The sequence below is a fragment of the Meles meles genome, chromosome 12 (assembly GCF_922984935.1).
Source record: "Meles meles chromosome 12, mMelMel3.1 paternal haplotype, whole genome shotgun sequence".
Taxonomy (NCBI): domain Eukaryota; kingdom Metazoa; phylum Chordata; class Mammalia; order Carnivora; family Mustelidae; genus Meles; species Meles meles.
The window spans coordinates 46,074,721-46,092,775 of NC_060077.1; the positions used below are offsets into that span (position 1 = coordinate 46,074,721).

At 40.6% G+C, this 18,055-nt stretch overlaps 1 pseudogene; it reads right to left on the reverse strand.

Annotated features, from left to right (window-relative positions):
* Positions 1-543: 543 nt before the first annotated feature.
* LOC123953889 lies at positions 544-13,463 on the reverse strand (annotated as a pseudogene).
* Positions 13,464-18,055: the final 4,592 nt, after the last annotated feature.

Below are 18,055 nucleotides of genomic sequence, written 5' to 3' on the forward strand. Positions count from 1 at the left end.
ACTTCAATCTGTTTCTTTCCTGTCTAGTCAACTTCTGTGATTTTAAAATATGGTTTGGGGAATATTGTTTTATTTTTATTTTTATTTTTTTAAGATTTTATTATTTATTTGACAGACAGAGATCACAAGTAGGCAGAGAGGCAGGCAGAGAGAGAGAGGGGGGAAGCAGGCTCCCCGCTGAGCAGAGAGCCCGATGCAGGACTCAATCCCAAGACCCTGGGATCATGACTTGAGCTGAAGGCAGAGGCTTTAACCCACTGAGCCACCCAGGCGCCCCGGGAATATTGTTTTAAATTCAACTGTATCGTTTTAAAGAGTTCTTTTGAAAGTCAGTGCATACTGGGTGGATGGATGGATGGGTGTCTGTAAGGATGGGCGGGTGGATGGATGGATGGATGGATGGATGGGTGGGTGGGTGGGTGGATAGATGGATGGGTGGATGGATGGAGGCAAAGTGAGTAAGTCTCCCTTCTAAGTTCCCGTCCACCAGGCTCACGGGGTCTCCTGCAGCCAGTTTCCTGATTCTGCCTTGACTTCAGACCATCAGCGCTCCACTGTGCTGCCATCTAGCGGTAGCACGACTTCCGTGTGAGAAAGGTCCTTGCAGAAAAACAAGCTTGTCTGCAAAATGAAACTGAATGTTACAGTTCTTTTTCTGGTTCCGGCTGTTTATGGCTCCTCATTTGGCTATCTTTAATAGTAATAGCACTTCACCTTGATGCTTAACACATACACAAAGAACACTCACAGGATTGTATAAATCTATGTCACCTGCTCTGGCACCCTATGGTACAATAGGTCCTTCTCAGTACAATAAATGCCAAAGGTCTAGGCCTGTTTTGACACACATCAATAGGCTCTTGATTTCTAAAAATGTGATAACCAGCTGTTTCTAGGGGAAAGTATAATAATCACTTTATTGCTTCCAAACTTGATGACGCTTAAGAAAAAAAAACCACTTTTTCCCCTCTATATAAACACTAACATCTTAATTGTAACAACACCCACATTTATCCCAGAATATAATCATATAAAAATAAAATAAAATGGCTGCAAAGTTTAGGAAACCAGATGTGTAAAACAGGGACTCCACACCTGGGCATCCTGTCCCTTAGCCAAGCTGACACATAAAATCAACCATCGCATGAGTCATGGTGTGAGCCTCTTTTGATCCATTGTACTGTGCTGTCATGGACACTTTTCATCTGTAGATTCATGTGCTTCAGTTCTGAGACAGTGTGTTGGTTTTTTGTTTTGAACCCTCTCTTCTACATTTTCTTCTCTATTTCTGGATTCCTATGATTTGGATTTTAGAACTTCTGGCTGGACTGCCAAGGTTTCTATCCACTTTTGCCATTTTTTCATCTGCCTGTCTTTTACCTTGTTTACTGGAAAACTTCCTTAATTTTTATTTCAACACTTTTGTTGAGTTTTTAGTCTCATTATCATGTTTTTAAAGAGATTTTCTTTTTCCTTTGAGGGTTCTCTGCACTCTTCTAAAACAGTATCCTATTCTTGTTTCATTGGCGATATCTTTTCTTATCTCAGGCTATTAACCACAGCATTCCTTTCAAAAAGTGTTTTTTTCTCTTGCATGGGTCATTTCCTCTGAGTTGCTTTTTTTTCTGCTTATTTCTTTGGTTTCTCTCTTCCATACTGGAGACTTCCCTCGGATGTCTGGTTATTTTCATTTCCTCAAGAGTAAGGAACTAAAATTCTGCTTGCTGGGCCTGAGCAGGGAGGGGAAAGGGAACACTTCACAATGGAGTAGTTGGGAATATCTACTGTTAGTCTCTTTAGTCCTGGTTTCATGGGCTGGTCAAATTCCTTGAACACTTTTCTGGTCTCCTTTCATACAAACAAGGCTGCCGGTTGCTGATTGGGAGAAGAGGCCAAGGTATCTCAGGTATATCGAGGACCTGTTTTCAGTACTATGTGCCCCATTCACAGTTACACCTGGTGGCATCTGTGCTCATCTCTTCCAACAATAAACCCCCATTCTCACAAGGGCTCCCTGATGGCCCAGTTATGGAGTAGGGAGGAGACCCAGGGTCCAATTACTTAATCGATTCTCAACCAGCTGTCCTATTTCCAGCTCTTTTCTATTTCCACTTCCCAACCTCCACAGGTGCCAGAGGCTGCCACTACCGGACCCCACTGGAGATCCTGCAGGGTAAATTAGAATGAATGTCAGCTTTCTGGCTGCTGCCTTATGATTCTGTTTTGGGGGGTTTGCTAAGCCATGTATCACCCCATCTGTTTTGTAGCTTCAAAATCTTACTTCTACCATCTCCTTTCTCTCTTCTCTCCATCCTGGTGAGTTTCTGCCTTCCTGACACCCCCTTCTCTGTTGTTTTTTTGGTAGGGTGGTGAGAAAGAGCAAAAGTAGATGGCTGCCTGTAACTACTGTCTTCACCCGGAAGGCCTTGAGTGGGATCTTTAAAAATAATTTCTGTTGATGAAGTTTCTATTCATTTAAAAATTGTTTAAATGTTTTTAAAGTAGGGAAATTCAGATTTATTTTTGGTAGTCAAACATAATTAACTTTGTGTAGATGATTTCTTCCCTTGTTTCTAAACTTAAGAACTCTTTGTCCTATGTTAAGTTTTGGTAAATATTTACTTGGGTCTGTCCGAAGTAACCATGGGGTTTTTTGGCACCAGCTTCCCATCTTCTAGTGGTGATTTTGTCCTATCCTTCCTCCTGGAGTGTTCCCAGGGCTTTTGAGAATCCCCATGATGCCCTCTGTTCACTAACATTCTCAGCCAAGACCCTTTCCTTCCTTCTGTGTTGGCTCCCATTGCTTCAAGCTCCTCCAGTCCCTTCCACCATACCAAAATGTAATTGTCCAGGGTCTTCTTTCATGATACTCTGCTCTTTCTTAGCTAACTAAAGGCACCAAGAACTCTTCAGAGGAACTTTACATTCATTATTGATTTAATCCTTATGACAACCTAGTGTGATAGATATTATTAGTCCAGTTTCATAGATTAATACACTGAGGCTTAGAGAAGTTAAGCCTCTCTCACCCAGGATCGAGAGACTGGTATGTCAAGGCAGTACAACAGCTTTAAAGACTGCGTACATTCTCCCTACTTACTGTGCTAACTCACACAATGAGACATGTAACAAATTTTAATGGCTATTTTTAAGACCATATTTTAACCTAAACAGCAAACCTAAGAGTGAACATTTCAAATACAGCAAAAGTTTAGGGCAATAGGACCTCTTACCGCCATGTAGGGTTACCTTTCTTCTCCCATCCACCCCCACAGAATGCAGTGTCGATTTGGCATTTTTAACACTGCAGCTAAAGATTATAAAAATAAAGCCATCTACGATCGTGAAAAACTCTGTGGGAGCTCTGTTATAAACTATAGCACTCGGGCCGAGAAAGACAAGCTTTTAAGCAGTGTATTTAGGTGTGTTGGCGTGTTATTAGACACATACTTGAGTCCATTCTCCACTTCACCTCTGTGTTTTCAATTCAGAGAAGGATTTTTATTCTTCACGGAAACAAATGATATCAAAATCACAAGGCATCTTCTCTGATTATTTCCATCTAAGGTTATATAAACACACAGTATTTATGATTTCATACACATTTTTTATCCTTACTGGGCTACATTGGTTTCCAGGATGGAATAGCAGAGTATTCTAGATCTCCTCCAGGGATTCTGCATTACCCCCTCCTGTAACCCAGACTGCTCAGCAACTCCACCTCTGACACCAGGTTGATCAGATCTCCTAGTTTCACACACAAATACACACATTAAAGGACGAGGGTGTGTATTGCATGGGACATCAGAATAATAAGACAATGACCCTCTCTTCCAAAAGCTCGTGTTCTAGAAAAGAGAGACATATAATATACAATAAAAATGAAAGAAAAAAATTTTAATTTTTTTCCAAGTGGACTCCATGACCAACATGGGATTTGAACTCACAACCTTGAGATCAGGATCACATGCTCCACGGACTGAGCCAGCCAGGATCCCCAAGAAAAAAATATTTTAAAAATCCATTTCTGAATTTTCCTTTTTATACTTCCAGACAAAGAATGGAAGTTTTGAACTCTTTTCTTCCTTGCTGCTCCACCCCCCCCCATCAAAACAAAATAAAACAGAACAAAAAAACCCAACAACCCTGAATCTTCTCATACCTCATCTTCTCCTCTCAGTAAATGGCAGAGGGAGAGGGAGCGGGAGAGAGGATTCCAGGCAGACTCCCCGCTGAGCAGGAGCCGGAGGCGCAGCTTGATCTCAGGAACCATGAGATCATGACCTGAGCCCAAATCAACTGTCTGACGCTTAACTGACCGAGTTACCCAGGCACCCCTGTCACACTGATTTAAGCACCTTCATTTCTTTCTTGGACTGCTACAAATACTTCCCAAATGGTCTCTACTTTCCTTTCTTCCATTTTTGCTTCATGACAATCTGTTCTTCACACAGCAGACAGAAGCTCCCTTAAAAGTGCACATCAGCGTCTTCTTCTTATTATTATTTTATTATTCAACCATATGGAGTAACGAGGTCAGAAGAAAACTGGACAAAAATGTCTTTAATGCCCGCTTTCACACATTAGACAAATGGCAGCCCAGGCCTGTGGCCTCTGACAGAAAGGAAACAATCCAATGAACCGTGAGATTGTCCCAGGTCTCTTTAGGCAGTTTCCAGGCGTGGTGGAGATGGCAGGAATCCAGACAGACCCCAGGAGTCTTACTGGATTGGACAGACAGGAATGAGAGCTGGGAGAGGCCAAAGCCCCTGGAATTCACGCAGCACCATTTCTAAAAAAGATTTTACTTTCCACTTCAAATTACCTTGGCTACTATGTCACAAATTAACTGACCCTGTCGGTGTGGGTCTATTTCTTAGCTTTCAGTTTCGGTTCCCTTTATCTATTTATCAGTCATTACATCATTACCACAGAGTCTGAATTAGCACAGCTTTAAACAGCCCTGTGATGAGGTAGCGTGTAGCTTCCAGCTTTCTTCTTTTTCAAGGCTGTTAGTGTAGGTCTTTTATATTTTCAGAAAATTTTTAGAATCAGCTTGTCAATTCCTAGAAAAAAAAACCTGTTCGGATATTTCCTAGAATTGTATTGAATTCAAAGATCACTTTTGGAAGACTATTAATCTAATTATATTGTATTTTCTAATGTGTGATCATGATATAACCTTCCACTTATTTAGATTTTCTCTTTTTTTTAAATAAGTTTTTAAAAATTTATTTGTCAGAAGGAGAGAAAGCAAGCATAAACGGGGGAGTGGCAGGGGAAGAGGGAGAAGCAGGCTCCCTGCTGATCAAGGAACCCCACACCCGGGCTTGATCTCAGGACCCTGGAATCATGACTTCAGCCAAAGGCAGATGCTTAACCACTGAGCCACCCAGGTGTCCCTAGATTTTCTTTAATATCTCTTATCAGTGTTTGTATTTATCACTGTAGAAGTCTTACACAATTTTTGTAAATTTAATCTTAGGTAGTTCATTTTTCATACTATTATAAATGGTATCTTAAAATTTCATTTTCTAATTATTTGCTGGTAAATAGAAATATGATTGATTTTTTATATTAAGCTTATATTCTATGACCTTGTTAAATTCACATATTAAATCTTCTAGTTCTTTGTACATTCATTTTGATGTTTCTGTATAAACCATCATATTATTTGTAAATAAACAGTTTTACTTCCTCCTTTAATTCCGTTGTGGCCAGGAAAAATACTCTGTAAAATTTCAATTTTTCTGACGTTTCACGAGACTTGTTCTATGGTTTAACATGTGCCCATACTCAAAACTTTTCTGGATGCACTTTAAAAATGTTTTTCCGGGGCGCCTGGGTGGCTCAGTGGGTTAAAGCCTCTGCCTTCAGCTCAGGTCATGGTCCCAGGATCCTGGGATCGAGCCCCGCATGGGGCTCTCTGCTTGGCAGGGAGCCTGCTTCCTCCTCTCTCTCTGCCTGCCTCTCTGCCTAGTTGTGATTTCTCTCTGTCAAAGAAATAAAAATTTAAAAAAAAAAAAATGTTTTTCCAATGGGGCACCTGGGTGGTGTGGTCAGTTAGCCTTCTGACTCTTGGTTTTGGCTCCGGTTGTGATCTCAGGGTCATGGGATGAGTCCCACACTGAGCTCCCACATTGGGCTCCCTCATCTGTCTCCACCCTCAGCGTGGAGTCTGATTAACTTTCTCCCTCTTCCTCTGCTCCTCCCTGCTGCATGGTCTCTCTCTCAAATAAATAAATAAATCCTTAAAAATGTTTTTCCCTGTCTTCTGGCATCTATTGTTTCTTGTGAAATATCATTTCCATGATGAAATACCATCATACATCATTGCTCCTCTACACAAAATGTTTCTTCTTTTTGGTATCTCTTTTAGATTTTGGTAGTTGGACTATGATGTACTTAGTTGTGACTTTCTTGTATTTTTCTTTTATTTTTTAAGATTTTATTTATTTATTTGACAGACAGAGATCACAAGTAGGCAGAGAGGCAGGCAGAGAGAGGGGGGAGCAGGCTCCCTGCTGAGCAGAGAGCCCGATTCGGGGCTCAATCCCAGGACTTTGGGATCATGACCTGAGCCGAAAGCAGAGGCTTTAACCCACTGAGCCATCCAGGCGCCCCTTTGTATTTTTCTATTTATCTTGCCTGGAATGTGTTTAGCTTCTTGAGTACGTAAGTAAGTTATTTCCACGAATTTGTGGAAATTTCAACTGTTTTTTCTTTAGCTCTTTTTTTTTGGACCCATTCTCTTTCTTTTCTCATTCTGAGACTCAATTTGCACTTGTATCAGATCACTTCAAATGTCCCATTATTTGTTTATTATTTGTAATGTTCATGATTTGTAATCTTATTTCCCTTCCTTTTCCAGGACGTATAATTTCTAATGATCTTTTTTTCAAATTCATGACTGTAGTGGTCATGAGAGTATCTTCCCAGGCCACCAGCTACCAGGAGCATACTTGAGTGAGGACCTGAGCTATTATATTGTGAAATATTGTAAAATTCATTCCTGTTTGTGCTTAGGCCACACTTCTCATGGGCTGCTGCTGTACAAACACTGAGGATCACTGTGAGGGCTCCTGTTGTTTTGAGGACTCCCCATTGGGCTTCCTGAACTTTCCTTAGACTACATGACATCTAAAGTTCCTTCCTTCTCTCCTTCACTCCAGGTCAGACTTGTAGAGTGATAGGACAGCTATCACAGCCTCCCTGAGTCCCCTTCCCATTTTCTATATGAAGCATTTTCCCCGAACCCATTCTTAATGTCTGCTTTGAGGGGCACCTGGAGTTACACAGGTGAAATCAGGAGTGGTCTGAGAAAGCACGAGGTAAGATGAGGATTTAAGACGGGCTTGCCTGCCACCTGGCATACAAATAGAATGTGACCCTTGGCAGGTGGAACAAGGAAAGTCTCTAGCAGAAGGCAGCAGCTCAGCTCCTGAAAGCTTTAGTGGTGGTGAACCGGGAAAATCCATCAAAGGAGAGCAATGTGAAAAGTAAGGTAATACGGACATACGTGCACACTGTGTTCTGGGACCTAGTGCTGCATCTGCACTGAGGGTACACTTGCCATGAATGTGTGGCAGGGAAAAAGGCAAACCTGCTCCTGGGAAACACAGGACACTTAGGATGGCTGACATTGGTTCAAGGATTCTCTACTGTCCTTTCCAAGCCTCCATTAGACTGCACAGACCGTCCATCTAACAAATCTTCCTTTGGTCTCTCTTTCACTTGGAATCACACTTGAACCCAGGCTGAACCCCTGATCTTGGGGTCATGAGCATGCAACCCTTGATCTCAGGTTCATGAGTTTGAGCTCTGCATGGGGTATAGAGATCACTTAAATAAATAATCAAATAAAAACTTAAAAAAGAAAATAAATTATACTTTTCAATTATTGACTATATGTTTGGCTCTTTTTCATAGTTTCCATGTCTCTGTTGACATTCCTCATCTATTAGTCAGTCATTGTCCCAGTACTTTCCATCAATTTCCTAATGGAGAAAAAAGAGCCCAATTTTTTATCTAGACAAACAAATTTTGATCTAAAATATAATTGTGAAGGGACAAATCTGTCAGATGTTTTTTATTTTTTTTAAGATTTTATTTATTTTTTGATAGACAGCAAGAGAGGGAACACAAGCAGGGAAAGTGAGAGAGAGAGAAGCAGCCTTCCTGCCAAGCAGGGCGCCCGATGCAGGGCTCGATACCAGAGCCCCAGGATCACGACCTGTGCCGAAGGCAGACGCATAACACCTGAGCCACTCAGGTGCCCCAAGTTGTTTTTGGTTTTGAACTTCAAGATTTTAATCTAGTGATTCCACTTCTGAGTATATATCTGAAGGAAATAAAATCACTATTTTGATAAGATACATGCATCCTATATTCACTGCAGCATTACTTAAAATAGCCATGACCTGGGAACCACCCATCGGTGGATGAATGGTAAAGAAAGTAGTGTATATATATATGTATACCTATATCTATATATAATGGACTATTTTTCAGCCATTAAAGTAAGAAAAGGAAATCCTGCTGTTTACAACTACATAGATGAAGGTTGAGGGCATTATGCAAGTGAAATAAGTCAGACAGAGAAAGATAAATGTATCATCTCATTTGTACGTGGAATCTAAAAAAAACAACAACCAAAGTCATGGAAACAGGAATCCTGCTGGTGGTTGCCAAAGATAGGGGTTGGAGTTGGAGTGGAAAAAATACGTGAAGGTGATCAGAAGGTACAAATTTCCAATTACAAGATAAATAAATTCTGAAGATATAATGTACAGCATGGTGACTGTAGTTAACAATACTGTATTGTATATTTGAAAGTTGCTAAGAGTAGATCTTAAAAGTTCTCATCATAAGAAAAAACATTGTAACTATGTGAGGGGATAGTGTTAACTAAACTTATTGTGGTAATAGTTTTAATAACTAAAGTATGAGGTTCTAGAGGAAACGATTTCCTATGTGATTCTGAGAGAGCTGTCTAATCATATAGGACTTTGTCTTTACTACTATTGGGATGTGCCATAATTCAGAATTTATCAGAAGGTATCCTCCCTCTAGACACCATGACTGGTTCAAGTGATAGGCACACAATTGAAGTCAAGCCAATTAGAACTCTTTGGGGAAGGTCAGTATGAGACAATGGAGGGAAATAAGGTTTTGTTCGTTTCTCTGTTGTCATTAGTTTTATATTAAAATTAATTCTACAATGATTTCTTTTGTCTCTGCATGGAAATGAAGTCAATACAGAATAAACTATCTTAAGACATAAAGAGAGCCCAGGGACTCGTGGGTGGTTCAGTTGGTTAAGCATCTGCCTTTGGCTCAGGTCATGATCCCAGGGTCCTGGGACCAAGTCCTGCATCAGGCTCCTTGCTTGGCAGGAGCCTGCTTCTTCCACTGCCTGCAGCACCCTCTGCTTGTGCTTTGTCTCTCTCTCTCTCCATCTGTCTCTCTCAAATAAATAAATAAAATCTTGAAAAAAAAAAGAGAGAGAGAGAGCCCACTGAAGACATGGCATTTGGATCCAGCTGTGCCAAGAGCCAGTCGATCCCCAGAGACATCAGGTTCCATGGTAATGAAATCTTTTCCTTACATTAGTTTAGGTAAAGTTCCTATTTCTTGCGAAAGAATCCTGGTTAATATAATTAATAAATATAACAATAAATATAATATGTATTCATTTGGTACTACAGTAGTATTTGTATAGCTACGCCATAAAATACAATCTCTAAAATACTGATCCTTTTTGTGAATTACATTTTGATCTTGAGAAATTGTATCTTTTCTTTCTAATATATTTTAGACAAATGCAACTCCAAATCATTTTTTTTCCCACTAGATATTAATGATGTCTTTTCCATCCATGCTCCTGATTTATACTGGATACCCTTCCTGGGTAATCTTATTCACAGCCGTTGTTTCAGCAACCACCTCTATGCTGATAAACCTAATTTCACATGTCTTGTTTGATCCTCTCCTTAAAGCATTAAGAACCAGATACTCAACTGCCTTTGGCAAGAATGCTATTTCCCATGCACCTCAAAGTTAACTTATCAAAATGAAATCAAGGGGCGCCTGGGTGGCTCAGTGGATTAAGCCACTGCCTTCGGCTCAGGTCATGATCTCAGGGTCCTGGGATCGAGCCCCGCATCGGGCTCTCTACTCCGCAGGGAGCCTGCTTCCTCCTCTCTCTCTACCTGCCTCTCTGCCTACTTGTGATCTCTGTCTGTCAAATAAATAAACTCTTTAAAAAAAAAATGAAATCAATCATCTTTCTCACTAACCATGCTTTTTCTTATAATTTAAAATTATTAATTAGGGGCACATGGATGACTCAGTCAGTTACGAGTCTGCCTTCAGCTCAGGTCATGATTCCAGGTTCCTGGGATCGAGTCCTGCTTTGGGCTCCCTGCTCGGTGGGGAGTCTGCTTCTCTCTCTCCTCCTCCCCCTGCTTGTGCTCTCTTTTTTTTTCTCTCTCTCTCTCAAATAAGCAAATAAATAAAATCTTTAATAAATAAATAAAAATATTAATTAATGAACATAGAATCTACATGACCTCAAAAGAAGATGATATCATTGACTCTTTGCCCTTCACCTTTTATACACAATCAAGCCAGCAAGTCCATTATTGATTTGGTCTCACAATTATTTATTAAACTCATCTTCTCTTTGCTACTACCATCATCTACTATAGTAACATCTAATTTTAGTCTTAGCCCTTCCTCCCTAGACATCTTCCACTTATGCCACGGCTCCATCTGAACCAAAGGGCTGTCTCTAATGTGGCTTCCCATTATGCAGAAATTACAAGCTCTTCTTGTAATTTTGCCTCCCTCTCCTGCTTCCCTTCCAGATGCTCAGTGTCCCCTGCTTTACACTGGAGCCATTGAGCTTGTCCCACAATATTATTCTGTAACTTGATTTTCTACCCGACTCATATTGCTGTCTTTCGAGCTCTTCCCATGCTGTTGTCACTGTGACTTTCCCCCTTTCTTTATGTACCAGTCCAGGCAGGAGCTACTACAGGAGGCCACTCCTGAATCTCTGAAACCACATTAGAGACTCAAGGCTCTCAGAAATTATGCACCTATTCTTGATGATGATGATTGCTGCAGTAACCTTTTTTATTTGTCTCCTTCTCATTCATGCTTATGCTGCATTCAATATCTTGTAGGCAGGGTAAAATGATGAAAATACAGGCACACCTTGGAGATACTGCCCCTTTGGTCCCAAACTATCACGATAAAGCAGAAAATCATGGTAAAGTGAGTCAAATGAAATGTTTGGTTTCCCAGCACATGAAAGTTATGTTTACATTATGCTTTATATATATATATATATATATATATATATATATACACATACACAAATATACAAAGTCTATTCAGTATGTCATAACTGTCTAAAAAAACATACAAAGCTTAATTAAATAATACTTTGTTGCTAAAAAGTACTAACCATCATCTGAGCTTTCAGGGAGTCATACTCTTCCTGCTGTGGAGGGTCTTGCCTCCATGTTGATGGCTCCTGACTGATCAGGGTGGGGATCATTGAAAACTGGGTGGCTGTGGCAAAATCTTAACATGACAATGAAATTTGCCCCATCGAGTGATTTTTCTTTTTTTTTTTTTTAAGATTTTATTTATTTATTTGACAGACAGAGATCACAAGTACGCAGAGAGGCAGGCAGAAAGAGAGGAGGAAGAAGGCTCCCGCTGAGCAGAGAGCCCAATGGGATGGCGGGGCTCAGTCCCAGGACCCTGAAATCATGACCTGAGCCGAAGGCAGAGGCTTTAACCCACTGAGCCACCCAGGCGCCCCTGAGTGATTTTTCATGAGTGAATCCCCTCATGAGTATTTCTCTATGACATGTGATGCTGTTTGATAGCACTTTGCCCACAGTAGAACTTCTTTCAAAATTGGAGTCAGTCTCTTCAAACCCTGCTGCTACTTGATCCACCCAGTTTATGGAATATTCTAAATCCTTTTTGTCATTTCAACAGTCTTCACAGAATCTTCACCAGGAGTAGATTCCTTCTCCAGAAATCACCGTCTGTGCTCACCCATAAGAAACACCTTCTTACCTTGTGAATATTCTATCCTGGGCTTGCAGCAATTCAGTCACATCTTCAGGCTCCACTTCTAATGCTGCTTCTCTTGCTGTTTCCATCATCTCTGCAGTGTCTTCTTCCACTGAAGTCTTGCACACCTGAAAGTCATCTATGAGGGTTGGAATCAACTTTTCCCAAACTCCTGGTAATGGTGATTATTTTGAACCTCTTCCCACGAATCACCAATGTTCTTAATGGCATCTAGGATGGTGAATCCTTTCCAGAAGGTTTTCATCTGACTTTGCCCAGATCCATCAGAGGAATCACTGTCTAGAGCAGCTATAGCCTTGGGAAATTAATTTCTTCAATAATAAGATTGAAAGTCAATATTACTCCTTGATCCATGGGCTGCAGAATGGATGTTGAGTTAGAAGGCATGACACCCACATTCATCTCATTGTACATCTCCATCAGAGCTCTTGGGTGACCAGGAACATTGTCAGTGAGCAGTAATATTTTGAATATTATTCTTTTCTCAGCAATAGGTCTAAACAGTGGCCTTAAAATACCCAGTAAGCCAAGTTATAACCAGATGTGCTGTCATCCAGGCTTTGTTGTTCATTTCTAGGACACAGGCAGAGGAAATTTAGCATAGTTCTTCAGGACCCTAGGATTGTCAGAATGGCAGAGGAGCTTTGGCTTCAATTTAAAGTCCCCAGCTGCAGTAGCCCCTAACAAGACAGTCAGCCTGTCCTTTGAAGCTTTGAAGTCAGGCATTGACTTCTCTCCAACTGTGAGAGGCCAAGACGGCATCTTGTTCCAATAGAAGGTTGTTTCTTCTACATTGAAAATCTGTTGGTCAGTGTAGTCACCTTCAGCAATGACCTTAGTTAGAGCTTCTGGATCACTTGCTGTGGCTTCTCCATCAGCACTTGCTGCTTCATCTTGCATGTGGATGTCATGGAGACGGCTTCTTGCCTTAAACCTCATGATCCACCCTCTGCCAGCTTCAGACTTCTCTCCTGCCTCACCTTTCTTAGCCTTCCCAGAATACCAAAGAGTCAGGGCCTTGCTCTGGATTAGGCTTCGGCTTAAAGGAATGTTGTGGTTCATCTGATCTTCTATCCAGACCACTCACACTTTCTCCATCTTAGCAATCAGGCTATTTTGCTTTCTTATCACTGGCGTGTTCACTGGGTTTGTGATTTTAACTCCTTCAAGAACTTTTCCTTTGCATTCACAGCATGGCTTACTATTTAGCACAAGAAGCCTAGCTTGCAGCGTAGCATGGCTTTTAACATGCCTTCCTCACTAAGCTTAATTATTTCTAAATTTTGATTTCAAGTGTGAGACATGCGCCTCTTCCTTTCACTTGAACATTTCGAGGCCGTTGTAGATTAGTAATTGTCTTAATTTCAATATTGTTGAATTTGTTGAATTGTCGGGGACTACGGAGGCCCGAGAGGAGGGAGAGAGACAGGAAATGACAGGTAGGTTAAGTGGTCAGAGCACACACGTTTGTCAATTAGCGTTCTATGTCTCATACAGGTAGTTTGTGATGCCCTAAAACAATTACGACGGTAACATCAAAGATCACTGATTACAGATAGTCATAACAAATATAAAGATAATGAAAAACTTTGAAGTATTATGGGAATTACCCAAAGATAGAAAGAAAGTGAGCAAACACTGTTGGAAACATGGCGCTGAGAGACGTGTTGACGAAGAGTTCCTGCAGTAGTCAGTTGCAGATTCTCCCAATGAATACTAGGTGGCGCTCTGATCATTTGTTTGAAAGAATGAACACCTGCTTCTACCTCTAAACCCTGGTTTTAAAAAATTATCCCTTGCCTTGTCCATTATCACCACTGCTATTCAACATAGTACTAGAAGTCCTAGCCTCAGCAATCAGACAACAAAAAGAAATTAAAGGCATCCAAATTGGCAAAGAAGAAGTCAAACTATCACTCTTCGCAGATGATATGATACTATATGTGGAGAACCCAAAAGACTCCACTCCAAAACTTCTAGAACTTGTGCAGGAATTCAGTAAAGTGTCAGGATATAAAATCAATGCACAGAAATCAGTTGCATTTCTGTACACCAACAACAAGACAGAAGAAAGAGAAATTAAGGAGTCAATCCCATTTACAATTGCACCCAAAACTATAAGATACCTAGGAATAAACCTAACCAAGGAGGCTAAGAATCTATACACAGAAAATTATAAAGTACTCATGAAAGAAATTGAGGAAGACACAAAGAAATGGAAAAATGTTCCATGCTCCTGGATTGGAAGAATAAATATTGTGAAAATGTCTATGCTAAAGCAATCTACACATTTAATGCAATCCCTATCAAAATACCATCCATTTTTTTCAAAGAAATGGAACAAATAATCCTCAAATTTATATGGAACCAGAAAAGACCTCGAATAGCCAAAGGAATATTGAAAAAGAAAGCCAAAGTGGGTGGCATCACAATTCCGGACTTCAAGCTCTATTACAAAGCTGTCATCATCAAGACAGCATGGTACTGGCACAAAAACAGACACATAGATCAATGGAACAGAATAGAGAGCCCAGAAATAGACCCTCAACTCTATGGTCAACTAATCTTCGACAAAGCAGGAAAGAATGTCCAATGGAAAAAAGACAGCCTCTTCAATAAATGGTGCTGGGAAAATTGGACAGCCACATGCAGAAAAATGAAATTGGACCACTTCCTTACACCACACACGAAAATAGACTCAAAATGGATGAAGGACCTCAATGTGAGAAAGGAATCCATCAAAATCCTTGAGGAGAACGCAGGGAACAACCTCTTCGACCTCAGCCGCAGCAACATCTTCCTAGGAACAACGGCAAAGGCAAGGGAAGCAAGGGTAAAAATGAACTATTGGGATTTCATCAAGATCAAAAGCTTTTGCACAGCAAAGGAAACAGTTAACAAAACCAAAAGACAACTGACAGAATGGGAGAAGATATTTGCAAACGACACATCAGATAAAGGGCTAGTATCCAAAATCTATAAGGAACTTAGCAAACTCAACACCCAAAGAACAAACAATCCAATCAAGAAATGGGCAGAGGACATGAACAGACATTTCTGCAAAGAAGACATCCAGATGGCCAACAGACACATGAAAAAGTGCTCCACGTCACTCGGCATCAGGGAAATACAAATCAAAACCACAATGAAATACCACCTCACACCAGTCAGAATGGCTAAAATTAACAAGTCAGGAAATGACAGATGCTGGCGAGGATGCAGAGAAAGGGGAACCCTCCTACACTGTTGGTGGGAATGCAAGCTGGTGCAACCACTCTGGAAAACAGCATGGAGGTTCCTCAAAATGTTGAAAATAGAACTACCCTATGACCCAGCAATTGCACTACTGGGTATTTACCCTAAAGATACAAACATAATGATCCGAAGGGGCACGTGTACCCGAATGTTTATAGCAGCAATGTCTACAATAGCCAAACTACGGAAAGAACCTAGATGTCCATCAACAGATGAATGGATAAAGAAGATGTGGTATATATACACAATGGAATACTATGCAGCCATCAAAAGAAATGAAATCTTGCCATTTGCGACGACGTGGATGGAACTAGAGGGCATCATGCTTAGTGAAATAAGTCAATCAGAGAAAGACAACTATCATATGATCTCCCTGATATGAGGACATGGAGAAGCAACATGGGGGGTTAGTGCATAGGAGAAGAATAAATGAAACAAGATGGGATTGGGAGGGAGACAAACCATAAATGACTCTTAATCTCACAAAACAAACTGGAGGTTGCGGGGGGGAGGTGGGGTTGGGAGAGGGGGAGGGGGTTATGGACATTGGGGAGGGTATGTGTTATCGTGAGTGCTGTGAAGTGTGTAAACCTGGCGATTCACAGACCTGTACCCCTGGGGATAAAAATACATTATGTTTATAAAAAAAAAAAATTGGAAGGGGAGGTGAACCATAAGAGACTATGGACTCTGAAAAACAACCTGAAGGTTTTGAAGGGTCAGGGGTGGGAGGTTGGGGGAACAGGTGGTGGGTAATAGGGAGGGCACGTTTTGCATGGAGCACTGGGTGTTGTGCAAAAACAATGAATACTGTTATGCTGAAAAAAAAATTAAAAATCAACCAACTGAATGCTACTAGCACAATAAACTGTAAGAAAAAAAAAAATTATCCCTTGCCTGATTGAATCTTCGGGTGTAAAAAACAAGCTATCTGTCAGCCTAGAGTTTTCCTTTAAACCAACTTTATAGACTTATGCAGATTCAACAATGGTTAAATGTCAAAACAAAAACTATTCAAATTTATTTTTAAAAATCTGGGGGCACCTGGGTGGCTCAGTGGGTTAAAGCCTCTGCCTTCGGCTCAGGTCATGATCCCAGGGTCCTGGGATCAAGCCCCACATCAGGCTCTCTGCTCAGTGGGGAGCTGCTTCCCCCTCTCTCTCTGCCTGCCTCTCTGCCTACCTGTGACCTCTGTCTGTCAGTTAAATAAATTAAAAATCTTAAAAACAAAAAATCTGCTAAGCGATTTCTTATGAATTAGCTTACTGTGGCCCCCCAGCTGGTATTTGCTGATTATCAGAAGAAATTTATTAATTTTTAAAAGTCTGTAATTAATTTTATCTTTGAAAACGTGGAACTTGGGAAAAGGGCTGAAAATTGTCTTTACATTTTTTTTCTAACCTTCACAAAATATAAACTCTCTCACCTTTTGCAACAAGAATAGTAAATATTTTTTTTTAAAGATTTTATTTATTTATTTGACAGACAGAGATCACAAGTAGGCAGAGGCAGGCAGAGAGAGAGAGAGGAGGAAGCAGGCTCCCTGCTGAGCAGAGAGCCCGATGCGAGGCTCGATCCCAGGACCCTGGGATCATGACCTGAGCTGAAGGCAGAGGCTTTAACCCACTGAGCCACCCAGGCGCCCAGAATAGTAAATATTTTATGATTTACTATGATTATGCACAGAAACTTCAAAGTATTCAATAACCTAAAAGTGGTCTGAAATATACCAAAACAATACTGTATCAAGGGGAAAACATTTAGAACATGCTTTAAAAAGCAAAGTATTGATAGTGGTTTGATTGTTTTTTTAAAAAGTATGAACAAGCAGACTCCCCACTGAGCGGTGAGCCTGATGTGGGGCTCAGAGCTTGATCCCAGGACCCTGAGATCATGACCTGACCAAAGACAGATGCTTAACCAACTAAGTCACCCAGGCACCCCTATATTAACTTTTATTTCCTTCTCAAACAAATCTCCCAGTTTACCAGCTTTGTAAATGGTCGTATCTAATTATTCTAACCTAAAATTTGGTGGTCATTCTTGATTTTTTTCCTTTTTTCCTCTCTTCTAAATGCAAATCATTAACAAAGCCTATTGGTCTGCCACCAAAATATATCTCTAATCTCTGTCTCCTCTGCCACCATCCTGGTCCAAGCTACTGGCTGTCACTAACAGGCAGCTTTCTTTCTGCTCTCTTTGCCCAAGCAGCTAAGTCACTAAAAGCCTTCAACTCCGTGGGTGAAAAGACTTATTCCATTTTAAATATATTCTACATGAAGTCCTTATGGAGCAACCTCAGGTAAAAACTCCTTACAAATTTGAACTAATCTAAAAAATCTCACATACTGAAAAGAACCATGACCCACTGTGATCCCAGGAACATCACATAACCATCCAAATCAATGCTTCAAGGGAAGAGAATTCAACATCACTGTCTTTCTATTACAGCAGATGTCACTGACAATGTTCTTCTCTTTGTTGCATTCTAAATGATCAGAACTGCCAAAATGGGGTTATTTATATTAGTGAAAGAACACCGAGTCTTGAAAGTTTTTCTTTTGTGGCAATAGTGCTTTTTGTTATACCTTGAATGGAGCTTCTGCAAATGATTGAAAATTTCATATTTTAATCAAACAGTTCAGCCTCTGCAATTCATTTTTTGAACATCTATCAAGCCTCT